The sequence below is a fragment of the Panthera uncia genome, chromosome C2, assembly GCF_023721935.1.
Source record: "Panthera uncia isolate 11264 chromosome C2, Puncia_PCG_1.0, whole genome shotgun sequence".
Classification (NCBI taxonomy): domain Eukaryota; kingdom Metazoa; phylum Chordata; class Mammalia; order Carnivora; family Felidae; genus Panthera; species Panthera uncia.
The window spans coordinates 78,803,374-78,826,165 of record NC_064810.1 but is presented as its reverse complement, the minus strand read 5'-3'; the positions used below and the strand labels follow the sequence as shown (position 1 = coordinate 78,826,165).

The window sequence follows — 22,792 nt, the reverse complement described above, 5'->3', positions numbered from 1 at the left end:
CTTCCTGCACCGAACCTCATCGGTGCTTCCTCAAATGCCTATCTGATTGTCCACACATTTAGCCCTTAGCAGGGCTGGTTATGGATTAATTCAAATCACCAATCCCCACACCCTCTCCTGGCAGGGTAAGGTTGCAACTGTATACCCAGGTTTCTCATGGTATAAAAGGTTTTGCGTTGTACCCTATACAAAGAGGGGCTGGAAAGTTGATGCAGCTTTGCAGGAGACATTTGAACTTTAGGAACTCTCTCAGTGATGGGAAATGTGGCCTTTCCCAAAAGGTTATTGTCCAGCTGTTTGTAGCCCATTAACTATAGGTGATGAGAGTCAGCAAGAATGTGGCTGAGGCTGCAGCCCTGTCTGAGCCATCTGAACCTCACAATTGCTTGGCAAAGAGTCCCTCACTCAGGACAATATCGGGAGAGAGGGCTCCCCTGGCCATGCAGCACTGCTATACTTAGGCATGGTTGGTGGCTTTTTAAAAATTTTTTTTAAGTTTATTTATTTTTGACAGAGACAGAGTGCGAGCAGGAGCTGGGGAGGGGCAGAGAGAGAGAGGGAGACACAGAATCTGAAGCAGGCCTCAGGCTCTGAGCTGTCAGCACAGAGCCCGACACTGGGCTCGAACTCACAAACTGTGAGATCATGACCTGAGCTGAAGTTGGACACTCAACCGACTGAGCCACCCAGGCGCCTCTCTTCTGTGAAATAGGCGTTCTTGATCAAGTCCTCTCCATAAGGGCGTGAAGGAAGACTGGCTGTCTCTGTATTTCCTACTGCATTGGTCCTTTGAAATCAGGCGTTTTGTAATCCCTGTCCACATAAGTGAACCATAGAGATATGTCATGGTGAAAATTCACTCCTGGACATAACAAATGTGATATTTTTGTAACTGAATAAAGCTCCTTGAGATTCAGTCTTGTCTCTTGTTTGTCTTGGTGTCCCCTTTTCATCTCTGTGTTCCCTGATCTAGCCAAGACCCTTTCCTGGTGCACAGAGCTCAACAAATGTTTGCCATAGAATTAAATGTCATCTCTTCAACGTGACTGGATACCTCCTTCTAAGGAGAGTTTTTCTCCTGGGTCATTTATCCTGAATTTCTCAATACCTTATCTTGGCATTTGAATTTTTCCACAGCAGAGTTTCAATCTGCCTTTCCTCCACTAATGCATGCAGTAAATGGTTTATAGGACTATCTATAATAGTGGAAAAATTGAAAACAATCTTACTGTCCAGCTGCAAGAGAATAGCTGAATAATTTATGATGTGACCACATATACCATAGATTGCTAATAGCTACTACTTAGCGCTTACCATGCCATTTATTATTCTAAGCACTTTTCATGTAATTAACTCATTTAATCTTTAGAACTACTCTGTGAGGCAGATACTACGATCCTCATTTTATATGTAGGGAAATGGAGCCAGAGGGGTAAATTAACTTGCCCAAGGTCATGTAACCAGGAGGTGGCAGAGTCAGGATTCAAACCCAGGCAGCCCGACTCCAGAGTCAGTGAGTCAGTTTAGCCCCTAAACTGTCTCTCATACAGCCAACAAATAGTGCAATAAACCACTAACAACTTGCCTAAGAATGTCTGCCTTGCATCTAATAAGGGCTAAAGGGAATGAATACATGTATTATTATATACATACAGGAAATGTTTGTTATGCTTTAAATGGGGGACAAAAGCTGGATATCATTTTTATATATCATGATCTCAACTATGAAAAGTTGTAGAAAAATGCATGGCAAATAACTGGAAGAAAATAGGCCAAAAGGTTAATTCTGCCTGTGGCTGATGGGCTGACAATATCTTCCTCCCCCTTGCTTCTTTGTACTTGTCTGAATTTTCTAAATTTCCTAAAGCAAATTTGATCTATACAATTAGGAAAAAAACAAACAAAACAGAGACAGGTTTGGGAGAAATCACCAACAGGCATGGGATAGTTTCTTTTTCCCCTCAAAACATTTGTTAATTTCAAAAACATTTCCTTGACCCACACACTCTCTTGCAAGAAGCCTGACCATTATTTGTGGGTTATTCAGAAGGTCATCCTCAGGTAATAAATACACAGGACTTTGCACCTTGGTTTTGATAGAAGTCACTTGAGAGAAGCCAATTTCCTGGATCTTTTTGAAGGCATTTATTACAAGTATCTTTGATTTCTGAGTCCTTTCGTCCCTGTACTTCCTTCCATTGCTGGTGACTCGGTCTTCTGGGCATGGCTTGAGTCTTGCCCTGGGGCACCAGGGCGACAGTTTTGGCAGCTGTAGCTGGGGAAGTGTTATTGACAGTTTGATGGGCTTGTCCAGGCATTTGCAGCCCTGGGCCAGATGTAGTCTGAAGGAAAGAGGCCTAGGTTTCAAGGTGCAGCTCAACACTCACTAGTGGACTTTAAGCAACTCACTTTATCTCTGAGTCTCAGTTTTCTCAGGTTATTCTGAGTCTGAAAAGGGCTCAGGTGGGATAATGTATATGCAAGCCATTTGTAAACGTAAAGATCTATATTCATGGGCATTGTCTTTTTTTTTTTTTTTTTTTTTTTTTTTTTTTTGCAGCTTCCTACTCTTTTCCTCACATCTTTTGGGGTCACTGAGAGATGGCTAGTTAAAATTAAGGGAGACCCCTAGAGGGAAGGACTTGGGAAGTGGGGGTGGGGGGAGCTGGAGGAGTATCATAGGAGGGAGAGAGATGCTGAGGAGGCCTCTGTAGAAATGTGTGAAGGTGATGTCAGGAGTGGAATTCAGAAAAAAGGATGTTGTAAGTGGATATCTAGGAAGCCTTGCATCTTGATGTTTGTTGTGACACCACTTTGTCTCCTTAAGAAACCTGCAGGAAAGACCTCTCTCACTTTTTAATGTTCCTAGCGTGAGATTTATAACCATACCCTTGCCTCCTATACATTAATTTCATGCTAAGATTGGCTTTCAGGCGACAACAGGAAGAGTCGCCTAAGAAGACTTAGGTACACCAGGGTTCTAGAATGATACCCCTCCCCCAGGTGAGGATTAAGTGAGAACATGCACATAGGCTGCCTTGCACCCGGTAGATGTTCAATCCATAGCAATTTGTGTTAATTATTTGGACCAAAAGATATTTTGCTAAAACACAAGTAATTTGAGAATTGGGACTTGGTTTCTCCTCGTATCTCCTGGGACAAGGCTGGACACTGAAGCTGACTGGGTGCAGTGCAGTCCAATGAAAGCTTGTCCACCATGACATGCCCATTTCCAAGCCCACACCTGCTTACCCAATGCCCATATCTAACGCTGAGGTCTTGAGGCTGCAAGGCCACTGCCTGCTGTACGAGGCACGGTCGGCCCAGCCATTTCCCTGTCTTGTGGCTGTAGTCCTTCCAAGGGGCCCATCTCTAGTGTCCAGGCTCTGCCCCTAGTGTTGTTCTCCCAGAGTTGCTGTTCCTCTATTTCTGTTTTGTGACTTGGGTTCCTTAGACTTCGCTGCGCATAGGTATCTTTATCCTTGAAGCTGAGAGCACTGAAGTCTAAGGTAGGGGGCGCAGGTAGACCACACGGCAGTTCCTTTAGCCCTCAGTCCGCCCTTATACTGGACTGTGGGTGTTGAAAGCGTGCAGAGAACTGTGGACGCCATCGAAGGTTCAACATGAGCATCTGGAGAGAGATGAGGCAGAAGGGTTTGGGAAGATATTGTCAGCCTCCGGTGCTTTCCTTATTCCTTATAAGACTGTGCAATACCACCATCTCCAATTTAAGAGTGCTAGAAACAGCATGTCTGTGAGCGGCTCACTGTAAGTGAACATTATAAAGTAGGGCATTATTTGTATTAGCCAGTAAACCGCCTAAAGTGATGACTAAGAAAGGCATTACTTAAAATATTATTCATGGGCAAAGACTGAGGTCATGGGGGTGGGGAGCTGAGGTAGTGTCCAGAGGGAAATTAGGTATTTATATTTCTAAGAAAAATAACCTGTCAGGTCAGGGGCCCTAGAGACAATACATGAGGAAGGCTCATAGGCTGGAGAGGACAGGTCCATCCCTCTCCTGCCTCTCATCTATAGGTCAAAAGACCCTAACTGCAACCTTGGGGGAGGGGCCCCCAAAGGGAATAACTCCACAGCTGCTCCTTCCCTGGACATCTTCCAGGGAGATCTTCCCTACCCGTCCACACATCTGCCTCACAGCCCCGGAAACTTCTTGGGGGCACCTGGGTGGCTCAGTTGGTTAAGGGTCTGACTCTTGGTTTTAGTTCAGGTCATGGTCTCATGGTTCCTGAGATGGAGCCCCGTGTTGGGCTCTGTGATGACAGCTCAGAGCCTGCTTGAGATTCACTCTCTCCCTCTCTCTCTGACCCTCCCCTGCTTGTGCTCTCTCTGTCTCTCAAAATAAATAAAGTAAAAAAAAAAAAAAAAAAAAAAAAAGAAACTTCTTGGGCTTTTCATGTCATCTGTGGTCACTTTGGCCCTGTAAGCCAAGAATACGGAGTGAGCCTCTTGCTTTGTTTTCTCTGTAATCTGGCTGTAGTTCTTCTTATAAAGAGTCATATGGAGTGGGAAGGGAGCTAAAAAAGTCTCTCCTCTGTTTCTTGTTCTTCATTCTTCTCTCTTTTTTTTTTTTAATGTTTTATTTATTTTTGAGACAGGGAGAGACAGAGCATGAACGGGGGAGGGTCAGAGAGAGAGGGAGACACAGAATCTGAAACAGGCTCCAGGCTCTGAGCTGTCAGCACAGAGCCCGACGTGGGGCTCGAACTCACCCGTGAGAGTGAACTCACGGGACCGTGAGATCATGACCTGAGCCGAAGTCGGCCACTTAACCGACTGAGCCACCCAGGCGCCCCATTCTTCTCTTTTCTTAAAGTTTGTTTGTTTTTTATTTATTTACTTACTTATTTACTTATTTATTTATTCATAGTAATCTCTCTACTCTATACTTGTGGGGCTCGAACTTACCACCTCCAGATCAAGAGTGGCATGCTCTTCTGATGGAGCCAGCCCCGCGTCTCCTTGTTCTTGAGTCTTAAGCAGTGTTGACATAAAAGTGATACTGAGGAAGGAAATGATTAAGGCTCTCCACGCATGTGGAAAAGGGTTCAAATTCCAGCTCTTTCATTTCCTCGGTGACTTCAATTTTCTTATTCATACGATAGGGTAAGGCCCCCACATATGGTATGAAAAGGAGAGGCAATATAATAAGCAAATTGCTTTTGCTCCCCAAATGGTAGGTATTATTTGCGTGTCCTCTTTTTTCATTCCTGCTGTCATTGCCCCAGCTCCTATTATTTAAAAAAAAAAAATTTTTTTTAATGTTTATTTATTTTTGAGACAGAGAGAGACAGAGCATGAATAGGGGAGGGTCAGAGAGAGAGAGAGGGACAGAATCCGAAATAGGCTCCAGGCTCTGAGCTGTCAGCACAGAGCCCGACACGGGGCTCGAACCCACGGACCGTGAGATCATGACCTGAGATCATGACCTGAGCCGAAGTCGGAAGCTTAACGGACTGAGCCACCCAGGCGCCCCCCCCCCCCCCCCCCCCAGCTCCTATTATATCTCCACTGATGGCAGTTTGCAAACTGGTCTCTGTGCCCCATGCTCACAGTCTCTGCTCCTGCCATCCACTTTCCAGGAAGCTGGCAGAAAAATCAGTGTAAAACACAAGGATGCATGCCATGCCCCTGGATGAAATCTTTTAAGAGCTTCCAATTTTCTCGGAATAAAGTCTGAAATCTCCAATATGGCATCCTCCCAGAAGTAGTCTCATGAGTTTGTCTACTTTCACTCACTCACGTTACGGTTACCGTTAGGAGCACCTTTCAAATGCCAGATACTAAGCCAAAGGCTTCATACAGGTCATTTCACATAATCTTGAAGACAACACCATCATTAATATCTCCATGATACAGAAGAGGAAAGAGGCTCAAAAGAGGCTCGGAGAGGAGCGCCTGGGTGGCTCAGTTGGTTAAGCGTCAGACTTTGGCTCAGGTTATCATCTCACTGTTCCTGGGTTCCAACCGAGCATGGCATGGCACTCTGCAATGACGGTGGGGAGCCTGCTTTGGACCCTCTGTCCCCTTCTCTCTCTGCCCCTCCCCTACTCTCTCAAAAATAAATAAACATTAAAAAAAAGAGGCTCAGAGAGGCTGAGGGACCCAAACCAATACTCAGCTAGTTGGTGGTAGACATCTGAATTCACTCTGCGGCACCTCCTGGAACTGGAGCTCCGTACACCCAGCAGCGACACTTCCTCAGCAGCCGGCCAGCCAGCAGCCTAGCAGGAGGGGAAGGGAGGTAGCAATACCTGGAAGAAGGGTGTTGAGGGATGAGAGGAGGATGTGACCTCCCCTTCCCCAAGTTGAGTTGGTGGTGGGGAGTGGTCACCTCAATTTGGAGACAGAGTTCTGTGTCAGGGCTTCAGGCGCTGGGAGTGTTCCCCACACTGTGTGTTCCCAGAGGGCTCAAATGACTTCCACTCCCCCTTTCCCTCCAAGTACGAAGATAGCCTCGTGCCAAGTGGGTGCTCAAAACTCAGTTGGGTGATGATTGTTGCCACCGGTAGTTCCATTCTCTCTATGGGAACTGGAGTGGTGGCCCAAGGCTGCTTCTGGCCCTCCTGTGGGGCGGTTTTCTGTCTCAGCCCCCCCCCCCCCGCCCCGGGCACCGGGGATGGTCAGTATACAGCGGTGACACCTGCTCCACAGGCGGTGCACGCCTTCCCCTAGCAGCCCCAGTTCAGCCCCAGTGAAAGGAAGGAACTTCGCTCCCTTCAACACCGCACCTGAGGCCTCCCGTCCCCCCAGCCTGCAGGCAGCTTGGGGCCCACACTCCTCTTGTATCTGCAGTGTTTGTGAGCACCTAGCACATGCTACGCCCGGTGTTGGGCAGGATCGGGTCAAACCCCGTGAAAGAGATTTTGCCGTTTTATATCCTACATAAGAAGAGTTCGGAGACGTTAAGTGACTTGCTCAGTCACACAGGCAGTCGGTAGCGGAGCCAGAATTTACAGTTCCCGCTTGTGAAGACGGAAAGCCTGTGAGTGTAGCATTCAACCCTCCGGGACCTGGGGCGTGGTGGGGAGAACCGGCATTTGGGGATCCCGGCCCTCCGCGTCGCCCCTCCCCTCGTTCCTCCTTCCGCCTTCCTCGGTGGCGGTGGCGGTGGGGGGTGGTGGAAGCGGGGTCCCCGCATCACGAGGTGCCCTAACCCGGCACCCCTAACCCGGAGGCCCGCCCGCGGGCGACCCCCGGAGGGCCAGGCCAGGGCGTCTGGGGCGCCGTGCGACCCGGGACCCACCCCGTCGGCCCGACTATTTGCATAACGGAGACCTTCGCTTCCCCCGCCCCTCCGCCGCGCTCTTCTTCCCTCCTTCGCCGTCCCCTCCACCCCTCAGCCCCAGTCCCCCGCTCCTCCCCAGCAGACCCTCCTGCCGGGACCTGGCGCCAGGCTCCCAGCTGCCGGGCTCCCCTGCGGCCGCGGCGCGCGGAGACGGGCGGCACCTGGCGGAGGGGAGTGCGGGGCCGGGCCGGGCCGGGGAAGACATCTGGGGCACTGCCGGGCGCTAACAAAGGGAGCGGCTGCGGGCCGGCGAGGGCGCGGAGCGGGCGGAGGGGCCGCAGCCCCGGCGGCCGAGCGCGCAGCGAGTGAGTAGGGGTGCGCAGGGCGGCGGCGCGGCCCGGGGCCCGGGCGGAGGCGTGTGCGAAGGGGCACGGGAGGGGAGCGGGGCGGCGGGGCGCGCGGAGCCGGTGCCCAGCGCCGCCTCGGCAGTCTCGCCGGCCGGCTGGCCACCGTGGGGCCGGGGTGTCTCTGGCTTTCTCCCGGCCCGGGGACCGCCTTGGCTTTCCCCCGGGGCTCCGCGAGTCTGCGGACCCACAACAAACCCACGTGCGCTCGGCCCCCGGGAGCCCCGCTTCCCGCACCGCGCCACGGGTCAGGTGCGGGACGCCCCGCGCGTTCCGGGTTCCTGCGCATTCCCGCTGCTAGATTTAAGGACCGGGAAACTGAGGCCTGCGGCGGGGGTGGGGGCTCAGGCACCATAACAAACGCACGTGCGCTCTGCGCAGGGATCCCGGCGCCCGGCTGGCCCTGGAACTGCCGCCTTGCGGAACCGGGCCATTGTCTCAAGCCGCGGGGGAGGGAGAGGCGCTAGGGGCGCCGCTGGCCAGAGGAGGACGACAGACACATTGAAAAGGTACCACTTGGCCCTCAGGCCAAACTGCCAGTCTGCCAAAAGGGGAAAACAAAACACGAAAGCAGCTACAAAAAGCTTTGCCCCAGGCCGAGAGCCTGTCCCGGCCGTGGTGCATTACTGGATGGGACCAGGGCAGCCCCTCACTTCCAGCGCACCGGGGTTGAATTAAGGGCCCATGGGTCCCTCTCCAAAAAAAGACCGTGCCTAGTGCACCATTGTCCCTGCACTCAGGCGACTGCCCCTGCTGGGAGATGGCGAGCGCCTCCCCAGCCTGCAGAAACAATAGTCCAATTTAAACAGCGCCCAGCGCGGTCTTGGTCTTCTCCACCCTTTGCTTGAGCTTTGCCTTGTAGGTCCTTGCGTCTGGCACTGGCCTCTTTTGGCTTGAGACTCGCTTTGCGTTTTTAGTTTTTACAGGCGAGGCCAGCCGCGGCCTCTGGTTCTGGGTAGGGACGCTCTTATCTTCAGTGAGATCAGTTTGAGAGAAATTCCGAGGTCCAGATAAGAGGGCTCTTGTTTGTTTTGTTTTTGCTTTGCTTACATGTGCTCTGCTCACCTTGGCAGGTTTTGGTTCATCAGACCTGCTCGGGCAGCCGGGAAGTGGGTGGGTGGGTGCATTGGCCTGTTAGGGAATGGTGCTGGTGCAGAAGTAAGACCCTAAGGTTGTGGGAGTTGGGGTGGGGTGGGGGGTGGGGTGTGCAGGCACGGAGGCACCGCTGCTAGAGTGCAATTGCTGAGCTCACTGGCCGCCAGTCCCTCTGGAGCTTAAACCTGTTCCTGGGGAGAACTGGAGGGCCTTCAGCTCCAAACCACTGTTACTGAGGATCTAAAGGGGATCTAGGGAACCCTCTTATTTTACAAGCGGGTAATGTTGGCCTGGAAAATGCCTTGCGGGAGTTTAAACCAGTGAAATGGGAAAGAGAATTTGAGTATGGGTCTCCCAATTCCCACACTGCCCCTGGCCTTGACAGCCCCCAAAGGCACAACCAGGTTAGTCTAAAAATCAGTGGCCTTAGAACAGAGTTAAACAAAGAAAGTAATTCAGATTGAAAGCTGCACCCTTCCATTATCTCTTTTAAGAGTTCTTATTCATTTGGGAAAAGATAGCTTTAGTAATTCTTTACTCTTCTGCTAGCCTTTCATAAACTTTGGTATTTTTCTCTTCTCACTGTCCCTTTCCCCTCAATTTGGAATAGGGCCAGATATGGGGACTTAGATATTTGCCTCTCATCTCTATGCCAGGAAGCCTTTGTTTGGGCCTAAGCATTAGGCTGTTGACATCAGACCCACAGGGAAGAAAGTGTCTCTTAGCAAGCTACTCCTGAGCCACTTGTGGGAGAACAAGGCATTGTTTTCATTGATTTTATTTAATTAAATTCTTTTTGAGAGTTCCCCGGAAGTAGCTGCCTATTTTTGTATTTGGCAGAGGAAAAGTTGGAAAACAAAAAAAACAAAAAACAAACAAAAAAAACCAACAACAACAAAAAAAAACAAACCAAAAAACCAAAACAAACAAAAAACCAAAAAAATAAAAATTTAAAAACCCAACAACAAATACTTGGAGTCTGGGTTTCCCCAAAGCTAATGTGCTGTTTTGTCCTGTCCCTGTTATCTCCTAGCTACACTTGTTTCTTTTCTTAGGGTTTCTAGAGTGTTTCATTTTTGTGGTAATTCCACTGGGCACTTGAGTATAGCTTTCTTATCGGGATGCTTGCCTTATAAGGAACCTTGGGAATCATCCCGCCAGACCCTTTTATTTTCCAAACGGGAAAACTGAGGCCCAGAGAGGAGAAATCACTTGCCTAAGGACATGCAGCAAGGTGTCTGCTTTTAATTTCTCTTTGTGCGTAAAAGGAAAACCGTTGCATCAAATGAGTTGTTGTTGGTACCCCAGAGTAAAGTCAAAGTTATGATGGTTGTTATAACAACACTCTTTAAGTCTGAGAATGAATTCCTTAAGGAATTAAATAGGTGTTGGTTATGGTACAGAGCCATGGATCCCTATGGTAGATATGGTGAGGAGTATTGCAGTTATCATTGGGGATCACTTTTCTGTAGTGTTTACTGAGTGGTTCACTCCACCCTTGCCCTGGCCTCCTACATGTTCCCCTGCTATTGCTTGCTTCCCCAGTGGGGACCTGCTTTGAACATAATCGTAAAGCAAAAGGCAGCAAGAAGCCAGAAGCCAGAGACCCCATTTAGCTTTCTGTGCTATTAACCTTCCTGGGCTCCAGTTCCTCACTTCCTTGGACAGTGAAAGTCCTTCCTGCCCAGTCTCTGCACAGGCTGTTCCAGGGGAGTGGAAGATGCTTAGGCCTTAGGATCAGAGGAGTTTGGGTCAGCTCTTCTGTGTCCTGTGTTCCTTGAGAATATGATTGTTTAATGTGAAGGGAAGGATGGGTATGTATATCCTGGCGTTGTTGTGGGTATCCAGCGATGTGACACATGCTTATGCCTGCTTAGACCTCTTGGCAGGCTCCGGTGCTCACCAGCTTTTTAAGTGGCAGAGGATGTTGGTGGGAGAATAACCCCATAGAGTAAGCCCTCTACTCAGATTAGGAGACCCTACCTAGTTAACAAAGAGGGGTGAATGCCTGCCACATTGTAAAGGGGGCCTTTGGAGAGTTGTAAAGTTTGTGTGATTCTAAGGTAATTAAACCTAGTAAGAAACAAATAAAAAACAAAGCTGTGCAGTCTAAAGTGATGGCATTCATTCATTCTGTGTTACTGACAAACAGGCAGGCTAAGGCTGGGGTTTGGTGTTGACCTGGAGTTACAGAGAAGCCCTCCCACCCTTTTTTTTTAAATGGATGCAGAACACATTCGGATCTCCCCTCAGAAACTGTCTTCAGAGGGGCACCTGGGTGGCTCAGTCGGTTAAGCGTCCGACTCTTGATTTCGGCTCAGGTCATGATCTCAGGGTTCCTGGGATCAAGCCCTGTGTTGTGGTCTGTGTGCTGACAGTGCTGAGCCTGCTTGGGATTCTCTCTCTCCTTCTCTCTCTCCCCCTTCCCTGGTCATGCTCCCAGGTACACGCTCTCGTTCTTTCTCTCAAAAATAAATAAATACACTTAAAAAAAATCACTGCAATAAGAAATTGTCCTCAGGAACCCACAGAAAGTAGATCTAATTTATCTCAATATTGACTGGGGAGGGGGCATGGAGAGGGGTGTTCCCTTTTTCTCCGGGAATCAAACCAATGATGGTAAACGAGTGAGTGGAAGAGGAAGGCTTCAAAGAGAATGTAGCTCTCTAAAGTTGTGAGGATGTGGTTGCATTAAAAAAATGGCAGGCGGGGCGCCTGGGTGGCTCAGTCAGTTAAGCATCCAACTTTGGCTCAGGTCATGATCTTGCAGTTTGTGGTTCGAGCCCTGTGTCGGGCTCTGTGCTGATAGCTCAGAGCCTGGAGCCTGCTTCAGATTCTGTCTCTCTCTCTCTCTGCCCCTCCCTGCTCCTGCTCTGTGTCTCTAGCTCTCAAAAATAAATAAACATTAAAAAATGACAGGAATAGTTCATTAATGAAATTCACAGTACCTTATGGAACATTAGAATACTGAGAATTTGCTCAGACCTGGTATCAGTGATTTATTCACTAAAAACTGAATTGGGGAAAAATACATTTTCTTGCTTGTGTGCGTGTGTACTCAAACTACCTGATGGCATTCTGATTCCAGTAGATGTACTTTTTATAGTCTTATCTGTAACAGTAACATAGTAAGCAATGCAGTTTCACCGCATTAAAACACTGGAGAGGTTTTCGAAATCATTACTAGCCTTCAGAATCAGTTTCATGATTTAAATTTTATTTATTGTTCTGATTATAAAAATCAAGTATGCCCATTGGGAACAATTTGGAAAGTATAAAAAAGTATAGAGACACAGACAAAGATTACGTTATTCAAAGGTAACCACTATTAACATTTGGCAGTTTTCCCTCTGGTCTTTTTTTTTTTTTTTTTTTTTCCCAAATGGATGTATTTTCTTTAAATGGTTGAGAACATCCTGTATGTGCAGTCATCTCTTGCCTTTCTTGCTTAACCTTCTCAGATGTACTTGACATAGTTTAAGTCCACATTAAAGCTGCATCTTTCATTCATCACCCATATCAGCTGCTCAGCACCTCCAAGGTCACATGGCCCATGGGATCTGGTCACTTCAGTGGAATTTCAATGAGGGCCTATAGAGGAAGGCACCTCCAGCTTCCTCCCCCTCTCCCACCCTGCCTCAAGCATTCAAACTCCAGTCATTTTTGTTACTTTTTATTGTAGAAAAAATTTAAAGTCTAAGGTGGAGGGGGAAGGGCACTGCATGTGACCTTGGGTTCTGGTACTATCCTTTGTCCTCCAGCAGCTTAAGCAGTTTCTGTAGATGTTAAATCCTCAACTCCACGGTCATTTACTAATTCAGTCCTCACGTATTCGAGTGCCCACTCTAAACCAAAGATGTGTGAGAAGAGCTTAGCTTTAAAGAAGCTCATGGTCCGGTGGAGGGGACCAGGAAACAAGAGACTGGTACAGGGTGCTGTGGGACCACAGAGGAGGGGCAAGCACCCGAGACTGGAGCATCCATGAGTAAGGCTTCTGGGATGAAGGCCACTGTGGGATAGCCCAGGCACTTCTCATTTGCCCTGTGGTGATTGACACTGTGAATAATGTGTTTGTGAATTAATCCCTGTCTACATTCCAAGATAGTTTGCATCATGTAGAATCCTAAGGTTAAAATGACTGGGTTACACTGTGAAGGATATGATCATTTGAAAAATTTCATAGATTTAGTCCCAATTACATAGAAAGTCCTAACGTACCAAAGTATTACATATTGTGGGAGCAGTAGAAGTTAAAAGCACATGTAATTCAGTATTTGATTTTTTTTTTTTTTTTTACTGAGGTATAATTGACATGCAACATTGCATTAGTTTTAGGTGTAGAACTTAGTGATTTGATATTTGTATATACTGTGAAATGATCACCACGATAGATCTAGTTAAAATCCATCACCACGTGTAGTTACAGACTTTTTTTTCTTATGATGAAGGATTTGAATTCTTGCTCATCATTCATCACAGGTGGAGACCTGGACAAGCTAGTTAAGCTCTCTGAACTTCAATTTCCTTCTCTATAAAATGGGCTTAACAGCTCCACCTTTACCGGGCCATTGTGAGGATTAAATGAAATCATAGCTAAATGGTCCACTGCAGTGACAGGTAAACAGGAAGCACTCAGTAAGCGATGGCTATTATTGCTATAATTGGGATTTTCACACCCTGCAGAAACTTTGGCCCTGATATTTTTTCTTAACATGACAGCAGGCCATTGTGTGGCTTTGTGTGCCGAGGGAAGCAGCAAGTTGATCACAATGGAACCACCTACCAGGTGACAAATTGATCACTTGCATGATGCAGTATAAAAAAGTCTGATCTTGGGCAATTTCAAATGTACAAAAGTAGAAAGAATGGTGTAATGAACCCCTGTAAACAATCACTTATCTTCAACAATTATCACAACTCATAGCTGACGTATATCCCCACAGGCCACCCCAGATGACTTTGAAGCACATCCCAGACATCTTATCAGCATGATGCATATCTGAGTCGTGCTGCTCCTGGAGCCTGTCTCTGCTGTCACTGTTAGGGGACTGTGTGTGTGTGTGTGTGTGTGTGTGTGTGTGTGTGAGAGAGAGAGAGAGAGACAGAAAGAGAGAGAGAGAGAGAGACAGGGGTTGGTGGGGAGCCAACCCAAGAACTTAAGTTTTATCGCTCAAGTGAGGAGGCCCCACTGCATGCCAAACTGGCAGGATAGAAGGAGCACTGAATGTAGAGTCAGGAGACCTAATTTTGCAGAAGGTCCCCACTCTTTCCCAGTTGTATGGTTTTGGCAAGTGACTTCTGAATTTCTTTGAGCGCATTTGAAAGTTTGGCGAATATCGAATGAGGTAATCCATGCAGCAGCCCAAGCAGCTTGGTGCTGGGGTGGGGGTGGGGAGCTGAGGCAGACTTGAACCCAGCCTTCCCCTCCTGAGAGGCAGGGCTTCCATATGGAGTTAAGGTCACGGACTGCCGGCGCCTCGGCCCAGGATGCACTCAGGGAGTGCTCCTGCCAGTCTCATTCTGAGGATGCGGAGGTCACTCAGACGAACACCTGGCACCCACGGCACTCCGTGCCCGCTAATCTGTCTTGTCCCTTGTCCCCTGTCACTTAGCCCGTCCCTCTGATTTATGGATGAGGGCCAGGAAGCCCAGAGAAGGTAGGGCCTGCCAGCCATGCCTGAGTGATAGGTCCTGCCTGAGACCCGTTTCCCTCCAGGTTTGATGACCTTGGTCTCTTCCATCTGGCTGTTCACCAAAGTAGGTATTTCTGACTCAACTGAAAGAATAAAGTTGGTTTGATTTAGTAATTAAGTCAAAGCCTTCTTTTTAATCCTCTGGGGGTTCCACGATGTCAGGGCCTGTACTATGACTTGTGGTCTCTGGCTTTTGCTAGCTGGCTGTGTGACCTTAGGCAAAAGGCATGCCACCATGGGTACCCTACCTCAAGGACCTGTGTCTTAGTCCCCAGGGCCCCTTCCAGCTCTGAGATGATCGATGACAATGGGGGAAAGGTACATCTAAGGCCAGGTGGCTTCTTCATACAAGTAGTAAGTGAAATCTGTTTCCCTTTATGATATTCAGAGTAAAAAATTACCCCCCTCACCTTTTGCCATTTTCCCCAATCCCACTTCTCTCCAAAGTGACTACTGTTTGCACTTTTGTGGGTCTTTCTGCCCCTTTTGTATACATTGACTTGTGTATTCATGGTTCTACACAGATATGTTAAAATTTTTTTTTTTAAAGTTCATTTATTTTTGAGACACAGCATGAGCAGGGGAGGAGCAGAGAGAGAGGGAGACACAGAATCCGAAGCAGACTCCAGGCTCCGAGCTGTCAGCTCAGAGCCTGATGTGGGGCTTGAACCACAGACTGTGAGGTGATGACCTAAGCTGAAGTCGGACACTTAACCGACTGAGCCACCCAGGTGCCCCTTCACAGATACATTTTTAAAGCTCAGTAAATGGATCCCATAATAACTGCCACTTTACAAGACTGCCTTTTCCACCTGACTATATGTGTTAGAGATCTTTCCCTCTCTGTGCATGCAGATGCTTTTTTTGTAGTTGCATTACAGTCTATATTATGATGTTTGCTTAACTGTAAAAATTTTCCATAAAAATATATTTCTAAGTATATTTAGACCTTGGACATAAGGAACAATGGCTGTAAATGTCAGTGGTTAAATGGAGCCAGTCCATTAGGCTCTGGAAAGGGTGGCGAGGGACCAGGCACAGGGACGCTGAGGACCGCACCCTGGAAAGCTGGAACGAAGGGCTCCTGGGGAATTACTAAGAGGCTGACTGTTTGGACAGGGTTATTTTTGGAGATAGCCTGCCGGCTTGGGTGCCCTTGGCTGCAAGTGCAAGGCACTGAGCTGCGTCATCACCTTCTCCTCCTCCTCGCACGTTCCCTGGCACTGTCAGGTTTGTTTCTGTTCCCAGGACCTGAGGGGACCCAGTGGGAGGCCTGGAACAGGGACGGAAGGGAGAGAGGGAAGAAGAGGAGTATTTGATCTCAGGCTTGGAGGAGGGAGTGCACCCGTGCCACTCTGCTCTGTCTGGTTGATCAGACCCATCTGGAGTGTTTTGTTTCCCTGGCTCTGATACAGATCATGGGAAAAGGAAGCGAATCCAGAGATGGGCTCCTTGGAAGACAGAAGTTTAGGACACCGTGTTGGAGGTGGGATAAGTGTGGGCATTGGACTTTCCAGCCTGCAGGGATCGTAAGTGGCACCTGCTTCATGTGGAAGAAGGATGGGAGGAGCACTGAGTGGCTGCTGTGGAGGGGAGAACCAGCATAGGTTGGAAGAAAAGCACAGGAGGATGGGAGATAGGGAAGAACTTATTCGGCAGAACTTCCTGACCGTGGAACAAACTGTGTCACAGGGCCGCAAACTCCCTGGGGGGAGTATTCAAGCCAACGTTGCGTGTGAACTTTGCAGTTTGGTTGTGGAGTGGTTGACCGAAGTGCCTGCTAAGGCCCCTTCCGGCCTTGGGAGCCTATGGGACAAGAGCCTGTGGGACCAGAAGCAGAAAGAGGCAAACTAGGACTGCAGGGTCAGGACAGGTTAGGGAGGGCGTAACTGGAGCTTTGTAAAGGTGGAATAAAATGGAAGCCTTCAAAGGAGGCTGAAACATTGTTTCCCCTGGATCTTGGCAACCTTCCTCCTGTTCTGTCCTTGGCTTCAGCTCTACTTGACTTTTTATTCATAAATTATTTCCATAGTAATAAATATATCACATACACTTTAGATGACCAGGAAATCTGGCAACCAGAAAAGAACTACGTGTCCCAGGAGGATGATTCTAAATTTTTTTTTGATTACGGTCTTTCTAAATTTGCATCCATCTCCTGGTTTCCCTAGCCCAGTGCTGAGATGTCAGTCAACTTTAATTTTAGCAACACTGTACCCTTTGCAACCTCTTGAATGTCCTCCGATAGCACCCGCCATACTTAATGCTTGTGCCTTTCTTTTCTGTGGTTTAAGAGGAGCCTCTTGGACCTAAGGGTTAGTTGCGTCTTGGTGCGGGCAGCACGGCAAGCTTACCAGGTTCTGGGCTTTTGCTGTGCCCCTGGCCCTGATGAAGCACTATGTATGTTCTCTCATTCAGTCCTCATAGTGACACTGTGTCTTGGGGTCATTAGCTCCGTTTTGCAGATGAGAAAACTGAGCTTCAGAGAGGGGTAGAGACTCCCCCGAAGATTCACTGCTGCTGACTACTGAAGCTGGCCTGGGGCAAAGCTCTTTCTCTATGTTATGTTACAGGTTTATCCACTGCTAATAATTCCAAGTCCTTTGAGTCTGAGAAGGGCTTCGTCCTTAGTTTCACAGGGGGCTTGGCTCAATTTCTCCGTACAGGGGCTGATGGAAATTTTCTGTCATTCCCCTTAGAACATATGAAAGGAAGAATTCATGGGACATTCATGTGTGGATAGCATTATCTGTCATTCGTTTTGGTTACGAGTTGTTTGCGTCAAGCCTGGTTTGCGTTTTTTTGTTTTTGTTTTTTGCTTGCCCTTTAACGCTAGGATATCCACCTGACTCATTATCTGGTTATGACTAGGAACACACATACCGGTGGTGAGTATGGCCACAGATTAGTGGGTACCGCTGCTTGGCTACCTTAAATGCCTTTGGCTTGTAAATAGAACTCAGTATAGGCATTGTTATGGGCTTATCTTGCACCTGTGGTTTTAGGCTCTTAAACAGTTTCTTCTCTTGTAAAGTTTATTCAACGTTAATTGATTCATCAAGTATTTATTGAGGACCTATTATGTGCTAGTCATTGCGCTAGGCATTGGGAATATTTACACATGTTGTAGGTAATATATACACATATTCAGTGTAACTAGCAAGGCCTTGGGAGTTAGTGGCAGACAGACTTCTTGTGTCACCCTTTTCTTCTCAGAGTCCTTGCTTTGTTCATTCATTGAACAAACATCGAATGCCCGTTATAGCCGATGCACAGCGTGCATTTTAGAACAGACACCCAGATACTCCCACAGTTTTGTTCTTAGTTGGAGGTAGACACTTAGATGTTAATTACGATCTTGTATGATAAACCTTATGAAGCCGGGAAGAAGGTGTAGCGAGTTTGGGAAAGCTTTCTGGAGCAGGTGATGCCTAAGCTGGGTTTTGGAGGGCAGTAGCTGTTAGCCTCCAGGGAAAGGGCATTTGCAGGAGAAGGGGCTGCAGGAGGAAAGGTGTGGGGTGAAGAATGGCCCGTTTGCATGTGCGGGAGAGCCCCTAGGAGATTGGTGTTCCTGCAGAGGAGCACGACAAGGCAGGAGTGGGGATGAGGCTGGAACCGTCGCATGCATTATGTATAATTTTCACAACTTCCCTCTGTGGCATATTCTGTTATCTCTGTTTAGTAGGTGAGGAAACAGAGGCTGAAGAAGGTTGGGTGACATGCTCACAGTCAGCCAGAGAGTGACTTAAGGTGCTTTTGTACTTGAATGTAGGCCTAATCAGGTGCCTGCAGGGGCAGGTTGGGAAGGCCAGGCTTGCTGGCTAAGAGGCTTGTTCCTTCTCCATTGATCTTTCAAGGGTAATACCCTGTTGAATCTTCTGTGTTGAAGGCCTCTTCTAAGGGTTGTTCTGGTTTTTGCCCTCCCTTTCATTCAGAGACTCAGTAGTCCAGAAATCTTCAAAGGAAACCTTTGTGTGCCGAACTTTGTGGCAAGGGAGGTGAAGAACCTTCATGCCCCTTCTCACAAGTTCCAGGTTCACTTAGCAGCCTAAGCATTACCTGTGAATGTTTAGTCTGGAGAAACCCTTGGGTATTGGAGAGGGAGCAAAATCAATCTGGGCTGGAAGAATCTGGAACAGGTGGGTCTTGAGCTGTTCCTTTAAGAATGAGTATGATCAGGAAGGTGGATGACTCATAGATGACCTCTAAGACTATTGTGTCTCTCCCCATGAAGAAAGGGACACCTTTGTCCTATTCTTCCCATCTCCCAAGCTAATTAGTTTCTGGCTTGGGCTTGGCTCTTGGGTCGAAGACAGTATCCATTCAAGCATTCAAATAAAGTTTATTGAAAAGTAATCAACGGAGAGCTCAGAGACAAGAATGAATTAGAAGGGGGCAGTTCCAGAGCTAAGGAAACACGAGGATGCAGACATCATCGTGGAAAAGTTAATAAAGGAACAAAGTAGTATACACGGAAAACTGAATTGTTAGAGAGGGAAGGCTGAAGGAGGATCACAGTGCATGCTGAGAAAAACGATAAGGAAATTAATCAGACAAAAGTCAGAGCTCTAAAGGTCACACAGAGGCGATCCCTCAGAATGGTGACTGAGGCATTTGAAAGATACACGTCACTTCTGTTCACGTTCCATTGACCAAAACGTGGCAACCATGCCTGGCTGCAAAGGAGGCTGGAAGAACGTCTCCAGCGGGGGAGCGGGGCACCCTCTTAAAACTCAGGTCGGGGGCGGGGTGCTTGGCTGGCTCAGTCGGTAGAGCATGTGACTCTTGATCTCAGGGCTGTGTTCAAGCCCCATGTTGGACGTAGAGCCTACTTAAAAAAAAAAAAAAAGAAAAAAGAAAAAACCCAAAAACTCAGGAAGAGGAGGAAAATGGATATTGGGAGCAATTCGCCTATGCCACAGAGCAAAAGACCTGTTGGCCTCAGGCTCGATCAGCAGGAGAAGAGAACATGGAGAAGAAGAAATATTTACAGGGTTCTGAGGGAAAGGCAGCATGACTGAAGACTTTTGCACTGACGTACATCACTCTACAAGGATAAGGCAGGTAGCCATTTTCATGCATGCAAGAACAAAGGGAATAGGGCCTACGTGAGCTCTTCTCGGGAAAACCTACCTGATCATTAGAAGGATGAATCAAAAGTGGGCTTAGGAAGGCATGGTTAAGGGTCATTTGGTGAGCTCTTAACCTACTCAAATAGAAGCTAAGCAAGAATGTGAGAAGTAACAAGAATGTAAGTGAAGAGGAAAGTGTATGTGCTAGCTTTCCCGCTCTCATACTGTCTAAAGAGAAAAAGTTATGGGTGGGACGCCTGGATGGCTTAGCCGGTTGAGCGGCTGACTCTTGATTTTGGCTCAGGTCATGATCCCAGGGTTGTGGGATTGAGCCCCTTGTCAGGCTCCAGGCTGAGAAGGTTGCAATTCTCCCGCCCCTACCTCGCTCCCTCTCTGCCCCTCCCCACTCTCTCTCTCTCTCTCTCTCTCTCAAATAATAATAATAAAAAAGTCATGACTCTAACCAGTCAACTCATTGTTTTCTTAAACTTGGAGGGATCTTTTTTTTGTTTATTTATTTATTCTGAGAGAGAGAGAGAGAGAGAGAGAGAGAGAGAGAGAGAAGGGCGAGAAAGCGAGTGAGGGAGGCCACTTTGCGAGGGTAATGGAGAGAGAATCCCAAGCAGGCTTCTTGCTGTCAGCACAGAGCCGGACACAGCACTCCAACCCCTGACCCTGAGATCGTGACCTGAGCTGAAATCAAGGGTCAGACACGCAACCGAAGGAGCCACCCAGGCGCCCCAAACTTGGAGGAATCTTTGGGGAAATAATATCTATTTGGGGGGGAGAAACATTTATTAAAGTCTGGCATTTAGGAAATTTTACTTTTCCGTGGAATGGGAAGAAAAGAAAAGAAAAATAAAAAACAGCTGCTTTATTAAGTAGTTCCACCCATCCTTGTTTCATCCATGCCTTCTTTCATCCTCCACACGTCCATCTACATGTAAAGGTAGAGACAGGTGAAGAATGATATTAATCTTTTTTTTTTTTTTTTCTGGATGGAGGGATCTTGGGTGGCTTTTAGCTCTTTATAATTTTGTGTTAGGCTATTAAAAGGTATTTTTTTTAAGTTTCTTAATTTTTTTTTTTTAATGTTTATTTTTAAGAGAGAGAGAGAGACAGAGTGAGAGCAGGGTAGGGACAGAGAGAGAGGGAGACACAGAATCCGAAGCAGGCTTCAGGCTCTGAGCTGTCAGCTGTCAGATCATGACCTGAGCCAAAGTCGGACACTTAACCAGTTGAGCCACCCAGGCGCCCCTTAAGTTTATTTATTTATTTTTGTCAGTGCAGAGCCAGGTGCAGGGCTCTATGTCATGAACCATGAGATCATGACCTGAGCCGAAATCGAGAGTCAGATGTCTAACCAACTAAGCCACCCAGGTACCCCCTAAAAAAGGTATTGTTAGATGCTGATGCTCAGGGTGTGGAGAGCAGGTGGGAGACACAATAGGTGAATCAGACATTGTCTTTTCATGGGGAAGCTGGTGAGTCAGTTGCATGAATGCTGAACTCTGAGCAGAATGAGACACTGTAAACCGGATGACCCACGGGGCGGTGGGGCCCAGAGGACGAAGGGGAAGGTTTCACGAAGGAGACGGAGTTTGAACTGGATGGTGGAAGAATGACAAGAGTTCTGATAGGTCAAGGATGGGCGAAGGGCATGCCTAGCAGGGGTGGGGGCACAGGCTTGGAGGAGTGAAGGCAGGCCATGTCTGGGTAGCTGTGAGGCATTTGTGGTGGTTGGGGAACAAAGGATGGACGGAAGAGTAGCCACTGTTCATGAAGCGTGCACGGCGTGCCATGTGTGACACACAGCATCTCCCAGTTTCCCAGCAACCCTATAGGATGGTTATAATTACCCCTACCGTACGGATGAGGAAACTGAGGTTAAGAGATTTATTGGCTGAAAGTTGCACAGTGCGAGACGGTGGCTTGGACCCCCGTGCTGCCTGGGCTCCAGAGCCCACGATTTTTCCACGGTGCTGGGATTTGTAGTGCACAGAAGACCCGAGCGGCCACCGTTGTGAGACATAAATTATAAAAAGACAAGCAGATGGAAACAATATTTTGATAGGTCAAGACTCGCCAGGTAACTATACTTCATGTATTTGCATACATCTAGACTTATGAAATACAAATCTATCTCACAGGTAAAACAGGTGAAGATAAAAGCCTAAACTGTGGTCCAGACTCTGCCATCTGGCAGCTGTGTAGCCTCAGGCTACCTAATCCATAAAAGGGGATAATCATTGTGGGGCTGCCTATCCCCAGATTGGTCTTTATGTTCAGATTAGATCATAGATGTGAAAAGATGACAAAGTGTGAAAGAGCCACACAGAAGGGTTTGTTATTGCTGGCACACCCCTTGCCGCTGTGAGAATGTACAGACGTCTGTTAGGGCACCCACAGGTGTTCATAAAAACTCCCCCAGTCATGGCCGTGCTCCCTGCAGACTTGCAACAACTTGGTCAACAGGCGAGAAGCTGTGCTCTCCTGACTCAGACTACCGGCTGGGGACTCTGATGGGAGGTAGTGGAGAGGGGGGCAGGCCGGTCCTCTGGGTCTCTCCCACTGCCGGGTGAGGGGAGGCTCCTGCCTGCCTTCCTGGTTGCTGGCAAAGTCTGGGCCAGAGTTGAGTTGGGACAGCTGTGAACAGCTTGGTGAGTTACACAGGGCCCAGGAGGGTGTTCCAGACGCGCCAGGCTACCGGAAGGAATGTTGGAGTGGCCAGGCGAGCAGGCCCCTGCCATGTCCGTCTGGTAGAGGCTTGTGGTCTGGAAAATGGACCGGAGGGACAGAGACATCAGGGACCTCTGGGGGGAGCAGTCTTTACTTTTCGGGAGTGCTGATGAGGACAAGGCCTTGGGGAAATTGGTCTCTCACACTACCCACGAGGAAGTGCCTGAGCACCGACCTAAGGTGGCCTGAGGTGACTTACATCTGCCCCAGGAAGTGTTGCGGTTGTTCCAGGGTCTGGGGTGGGGCCTGGCTTGCCACTCACCAGGCATCCGAAAGCCCCGTCTTGTGTGTTGTGTGTGGGGGTGATGGGTGGTTTTAGAGGGAGCTAAGCTGCTCCTTACTGCTAAAGAAACCAGTTCCTTCCTTTTCCTACTGGTCTCTCTGCTGAGCCGAGACAGGCCTTTGAGTCCAGCATTAACTCAGGACGGGCCCCTCAGACTGCTGGCACCCACAGGAAAGAGAAGACCTTTCATCTCGTATGCTGTCCTGTGTTCTGTGGAGTTAGCTGGGTTAGACAGTGGACCCCTGGATGGCAGCAGG

General features: G+C 48.2%; 1 protein-coding gene and 1 long non-coding RNA gene across 2 annotated transcripts in view; one reads left to right on the top strand and one right to left on the bottom strand.

The window, feature by feature from the left end:
- Positions 1-397: 397 nt before the first annotated feature.
- LOC125921846 (uncharacterized) lies at positions 398-7,218 on the bottom strand. Its single transcript, XR_007457517.1, has 3 exons — positions 6,907-7,218; positions 4,930-6,275; positions 398-3,631 (listed from the first exon to the last, which is right to left on the bottom strand). It is a non-coding gene; the product is annotated as an uncharacterized LOC125921846 (long non-coding RNA).
- A 171-nt stretch (positions 7,219-7,389) lies between these two features.
- Positions 7,390-22,792, top strand: part of ST6GAL1 (ST6 beta-galactoside alpha-2,6-sialyltransferase 1) — a 118,857-nt gene continuing 103,454 nt past the window's right edge. Inside the window, exon 1 of the mRNA XM_049629534.1 lies at positions 7,390-7,614. The gene's annotated coding sequence lies outside the window, so the exon portion shown is untranslated. The remainder of the gene's footprint in view (positions 7,615-22,792) is intronic.